Raw genomic sequence first — 7,227 nt, 5'->3', positions numbered from 1 at the left:
GGGATTGTTATGCGTTCAAGAATTTGCGAAAGATAGGCCTACAATGTCAAGAGTAGTTTCCATGCTTAATAGTGAGATTGTGGATCTTCCTCCTCCAAAACAACCTGCTTTCACTGAAAGACAAATTAACCAAGATGCTAACTCCTTCCCCAGTAATGAAGATAGATTTTCGTCGAATGATGTAACTCTTACAGACTTTGTCGGTCGATAACAAGCAAATTGCTTTTAATTTAAAGATGTAATATAGTATGTAATTATAAATTAAGTTACCTTTGAAAATTTAAAAATAATTTTCTCATAGATTATACAAATTGTTAGTGTATCAAATGTAATATTAAATTGAAAAGATAAATTAAGTTAAGTAACTTTAAATGGCAAGCTGTTTTGTTTTTTTTTTTTTGTGTAGATTCGAAAAATAATCCAACTATTTAAGCTCAATTTGACTAAACTGCAATTATGATCAATTAAAATAAAATACTCAAATTTATCTTGAACTTGACCTAGAACTTGCAATAATTAAAATTTATATAATTAAGATAACATGTGAATATCTTTTATTTTATATGTTTACATAAATAAAATATTAAAAAAATTAAAAACTCAATTAGGCTTGAGAGTCACTCGAGCTGAAGATTGAAAAGCTAGAACTTAGTTGAACTTATTCATCAAGATCTACCTCACAAATAACTTAGCTCCTTTATGTCTTACTAGTTTAATTTATGTTACACATCTGTTGTTGCATGTGGTTTATTAAATATAATATTTGAGTTTCATAATAATAATTTTAAAAAAAATATATTTGTAAATCATGATTTGATCGATTCTCAATCAGCTAACATTAAACTATAAAGGTATGAAATATATATGTGTAAGTTAAAAAATATATATTTTAATAAAATTATTAAAATTAAATAAATTTTATGTCTACAATAAAAACCCATATACTCTAACTAATTACTCCTTTTATCTCATTTTCTTATTTAAAAATTTTAGATTTTTTTTTTGTGTTTATGGACAATTAGCATCATTGTACTAACCCCCCCCCAAAAAAAAAAGCAACTGTAAAAGATTACTTTTAGAAAAAGTGATAAAAATGGCTTGGTTTTTCTCTTTACTACTAGAATGCTTGTGGTCTTTATCAAATTGGTAGTCTAATTTTTTTTTTTGAAAAGTAAATCGATAGTCTATTTGTTTCTAAATCCAAGACTATTACACACAATTATGCAGCTGAGTTTTTTTTTATCATGACTATTATCCAATATTGCACTCTATATTGGAAGCTGCCAAGAATTGGAACAACGATCAACATAGTTTACTTAGAAAACAAAAGAAAGTTATAACATAATATAACCATTTAAGAAATAAGAAATAAAAAGAAAAAATTGTTGGCAATTAATAAGTACCAAGACCTTCTTTCTCTTTCTCTCTCTCTTATATTATCATTAATTCTTTATGCACTATGTTTTCTTTTTTAGTTTTCACATTTGGCTGCTATACATGGAATCATACTCAAACAGCTCCCCCTATCGTTTGCCTAATTGGCAAAGCTTATATTGAAGAGAATATGAATTTCTTTTAAGACAATATACAATGCCTTAGCTTTGGAGGGATCAATAACTTCAAACCCATGGAAAACCCCTTCAACAACTTAATCCTAAAGTTGTTGTGCATCATTCGATTGTAAACAAAAGGTGTTCGACCTATCAAACAAGCTCAACGTAGTTTTAACCATAGCTTGATTTCCTAAATCAAGATTGAGGTCAATAAGTTTATTGAAGCTAGCTTTATTCAAGAAGTCAAATACCCTACTTATGTTGGCATAAGGGCTTGTCAATTGGAAACAAAGTGGAGAGATTATAGAAGCAGTTTGCTTTAAAATCCTCTCTTTCAATGGTCAACCATAATACTAGCCTTAGAAAATGAATAACCCAAAATAGTTTTCCTAAACTTCTTCTTGGTACTCCTATATTATTATATTCAACACTGTAATAAAAAAATATGAAATTAGAAAACCTTTTAACATGGTATCAGAGCAACATCCTGAGACCTCTATTACAACTAAACCTGAAAGAAAAAAGAATTCCAAAACTGATTAAAACCATGGTGGAACCAACTGATGTGGTGAAACACAACAGCAACCATACGAACCCCATCTTAGAAGATTTGACGACAAGGATGATGGAGTTTTTAACCAGAAATCAATATCAACCACATGCATCAAGCAATGATTCCTTCACTGCATAGATCAGCATTAAGTTGGATGGCGCCAACTATGCCTTATGGTCCCAAGTTGTTGAGATGTATATCTCAAGCAAAGATTTTCCACAACCTCAATAGACAGACCTAACATTTCAAAAATGGAGAATTGAGAATGCAATTGTAAAGAGTGGTTGATCAACTTTATGGATCCAATCTTGATCAGCAATTTCATCTACTTTCCAATTGCAAAAACAGTATGGGATTCTATTGCTACAAATTATTTTGATGGGATTAACAAATTCGAAGTGTATGATCTACGAGACAGATGGCTAAAATGAGACAAGCTGGAGGATCCATTGAATATATTACAATGATCTTCAAGGCTTGTAAAGAGAAATTGACTTCGATCATCGTAATATGATGGAATGTGTTGTTGATATACAGAAATATAATTCCATCTTAAAAGAAGATAGAGTATGTACCTTCCTTAATTGATTAGATGACTGACTGGACAAGATTCAAAGTGTTGTGCTACAGTTGAAACCGTTTTCAACAATTGAACAAGCTTATGCTCACGTTCTACGAAAAGATATTATGTAGGCAATAATGATAACAGGCATAGAAACTACAACTGATGCTGTTATGGCTTTTAAAGGAGTCAAGATAGGACAGCAACACCCACTTTCAAAAACAAGGTCTCTTTCTATGAGTAATGAAAAGTTAAATGCAACCTTCAAGGCTAAATTACAATCAGAATGAAGAGGTGTACTCATTTTGGAAACATGAAACATACCCATAAAACTTGCTAAGTTACATGGGTATTCAGACTAGTGGAATGAACTTAAGGCATGAAAACACCGTGGAGCCACTACCTTTGATGGAGGTTTGGGTAGAGCTGCCTTAGTAACTGGTGAAACTCAATTATCCTTCACTCAACAAGTAGAATCTTTAAGTGATTCAACGACTCTTAATAATCAAGGTAACTATGGTCAAGCATTACTTAGCTCTAACAAACGTGATGATAGTGATTGGATAATCAACTCAGGGGCAACCGACCACATGACATTCAACTCCCATGACTTTTCAGAGATCACTCAACCAAGGCAAGTGAGTATTGCTAATGCTAATAGTGTCACATATCCAGTAACAGGGGCTGAAATTGTTGCTTTATCACCCTCTCTTTCTTTATCTCATACTTTACTAATTCCATCTCTCTCAAATAAATTATTGTCTATAAGTCAAGTTATTACAAAACTTAATTGTATGGTACTTATATATCCTACTTTTTGTCTTCTTCAAGATATTCTCACCAAGGAGGTCATTAGGCATGGTGCTAAGAGGGGGGGATTGTATTATATGGACGACTTTAATACAGGTAAAGCCAATAACGTGCAACATACGATTAGTGTCAAGGAGAGGCAGATTTGGCTATGGCATTGTCGTTTGGGCTATCCGTCATTCAATTATATGAAGCACTTCTTTCCTGACTTATTTTCAAATTTACATAATTTAGATTTTAAATGTGATACGTGCATTTTAGCTAAAAGTCATAAAGTTCTTTATCCAGTAAGCTTGAATAAAAGTGATATCCCTTTCGCCTTAATACAGTAAGATGTGTGGGGACCCTTTCCAATTACTACTTCTTCTAGCATTTGTTGGTTTGTGACATTTATAGATACTTGGCTTTACTTGTTGAAACATAAAGATGAGGTACTTAGTGTTTTTCAATCTTTTTCATGCAATGATTTTAATCTAATTTGTAACTAAAATTCAAATACTTTGTTCTGACAATGGTGGTGAATATGTTAATCAACAATTTCAAGCTTACCTCAAGAGCCATGGTCTTCTACATGAAATTTCATACCTTCAAACCCCACAGCAAAATGACATAATCGAAAAGAAGAATCATCATATCTTAGAGACAGCATGTGCACTATTGATTAGAGCAAATTTACTTAGTAAGCACTAGGATGACGTTGTTGCCATGGCAACACATTTATTGAATCGGATGCCTTTAAACATCTTTAATTTTAAAACCTACAGGTGCTTTCTAATCACGTTTCCTTGCCTACTGTTTTGCTAATTCCTCCTTAAGTTTATGGTTGCGTTTTTGTTCATTTTCATAAAAATCAACAAACTAAGCTAGATCCTTACGCAGTCCATTGTATATTTTGTGGGTACAACTTACATAAAAAAGGCTATCATTACTATAACCCTACCGCCAAGCACACTTATATCACTATGGATGTTACCTTTTTAAAGTCAAACACCTTTTTTCCATCATCGATATCCAATTCATCTCTTTAAAGGAGATGTGAGATGAAATGCAGAATTGGACAGGTTTGAATGGCTAAGATTTGAAGAAAATTCAGCATCAATGAGTAATGGAGATGGAATGATAGTCGGTGAGGAAATGAATGGTGATGTTGATATCTCTCCAAGAATGGATACCAATATGTCTCTAAGAGTTAAATCTATGTCATCTGAATTTGAAAGAGTTGAATCTATGTCATTAGAATCTGAAAATGAAATCCTTTACTCTTCAATACCCGAAGACCCTTCTCTTGAGAATATTCTTAAGCTAAGCTCTCCCACTACACCTTTACATACTAATGACTTGGATGCTTCTATTGGTTGTGTTTTACCTTTCAAAAATAATCGTGGCAACCCACCAAATAGATACTCTCCAGACTTTGAGGAAAGAAGATCAAAGTATCCAATTGCCAATTATGTGACCACTCAAAAATTGTCAGAACCTTTCAAGGCATTTTTGAATACTCTACCCTCATGCCATGTTCCCAACGGAATACAAAAAGCCTTAATAGATCAAAAGTGGGCTAAAGTTATAAAGGAAGAAATTGAGGATTTGCAAAAGACTGAAACATGAACTTTTGTCCCATTATCGAAAGGAAAGAAGACAGTCAGGTGCAAATGGGTTTTTTCCATTAAGCACAAGGTAGATGGATCCATTGACATACACAAGGCAAGGTTTATCGCAAAGGGATATACACAAACGTATGGCATAGATTATCAGGAAACTTCCTTACTAGTGGCAAAACTAAATACTATTATAGTCTTGTTGTCTCTTGTAGTGAATTTAGACTAATAGTTGTATCAGTTTGACGTAAAGAACACCTTTCTTCATGGCAATCTCGAAGAGGAGGTTTACATGGATATTTCACCAAGGTACACTGCATCTTCAAAGGCTAAGGTTGTTGTAAGTTACAACGGGCGTTGTATGGACTAAACAATCACCTCAGGCATGTTTTGGTCGATTTAGCTTGGCTATGAAAAATATGGCTTCCAACAAAGCAACTTAGATCATATTTTATTCCTAAAACACCAATTAGGAAAAGTGACAACTCTAATAATCTATGTAGATGACATGATTATCAGAAGGGATGACTTGGAAGAAATCTCTAGACTCCAAGAGCAATTGGCAACCAAATTTGAAATGAAGAATCTTGGAGGATTCAAATATTTTTTGAGAATTGAAGTAGTGAGATCAAGACAAGGCATATTTCTTTCTTAAAGAAACCATGTGCTAGATTTGATGTCTGAAGTGGGATTATTCGACTACAAGCCAACTGATATTCCAATTGTTCAAAATCATAAGCTTGGAGAGTGTTTAGATCATGCGCCAATCGTTAATGAGAGGTACTAAAGATTAGTTGGAAAACTTATTTACTTATCGCATACACACTAGGACATTGCTTATGCTGTATGTATAGCGAGTCAATTTATACACTGTCCTAGTCAATTTCATATGGATGTAGTAATTCGGGTTCTTTGTTCTTTAATATTCTCTCCTGGAAAAAGGCTTATGTTCTCCAAGAATAATCATCTGAACATTGATGGCTACATAGATGCTAATTGGGTAAGAAATATTTTTGACAAGAAGTCCATTTTGGGCTATTTTACCTTCATAGGAGGCAATCTCATTACTTGGAGAAGCAACAAGCAAAAGGTAGTGGCATTACCCAATGCTGAAGCTGAGTTCCGAGGAATGGCCAAGGGCCTTTGCGAACTTCTTTGGCTCAAAAGGTTGCTAACTGAGATTGGCTTTGTTCCTAGCCCCGATATGAACTCTATTTGTGACAACAAGGCAGTAATTGATATTTCTCATAATCCAATCCAACACTATCATACTAAACATGTCAAAGTGGATCAACATTTCATCAAACAGAATCTTGAAGCCAAAATAAACAGATTTCCATTTGTTAAATCCCAAGACCAATTGGCAAACATACTCACGAAGGCTCTTTCCAGGAAAAACTTCTACAACGCACTTGACAAGTTGGGCATTGAAGACATGTATGCATCAACTTGAGGGGGAGTGTTGGTGTGAGTCGCCATTAGGAAACAAAGTGGAGAGATTATAAAAGCAGTTTGCCTTAAAATCCCTTCTTTCAAAGGTCAACCATAATACTAGCCTTAGAAAATGAACCGCGCTAAATAGTTTTCTTAATCTTTCTCTTTCTACTCGTATATTATTGTATTCAACATTGTAACAAGAAGATACAAATATAGAGAACCTTAACAAACTTAGATCTCAAAGATTGTTCTAGTTAGATAGAAGAAGGTGTGTACACAAAATTTGTGTTTCTGCTATATTCTGTGCAAATCAAATTAAGTTGGATCCAGGTTTAATTAAACAAGTTTGCATAATTAATCATTTGACTATTAATTGTAGAAAAATTGTGTGAAGAATGAGTCAACTCAGATGGTCCAAGTCTATAATCACTGCTTCACCACAACTAAATCGTGTTGAAAAATTAGAGCTTTTAAATTTTCAAAGGAAGAAAAAAGGAGAAGAAGGGAGAAATATATTCGCAGCTTTTCCTGCATACTCAAAGAAAAACAAGAATGTAAGTAATGGGAAATAGTACTATCAGCTTCTTTTTATTAGCTCTAACTCTACTATCTTATTTTTGCTTACAATTTGGCACTGCTTTAGACGCTATCACACCATCAAATTCCATCAAAGATCCTGAAGTTATAATCTCCAAGAATGGAGTTTTCCGCTTG

Source organism: Theobroma umbraticum, unplaced genomic scaffold, assembly GCF_002168275.2.
Source record: "Theobroma umbraticum cultivar Fairchild unplaced genomic scaffold, ASM216827v3 scaffold_67.0, whole genome shotgun sequence".
Lineage (NCBI taxonomy): Eukaryota > Viridiplantae > Streptophyta > Magnoliopsida > Malvales > Malvaceae > Theobroma > Theobroma umbraticum.
This window is presented reverse-complemented; position numbering follows the sequence as displayed.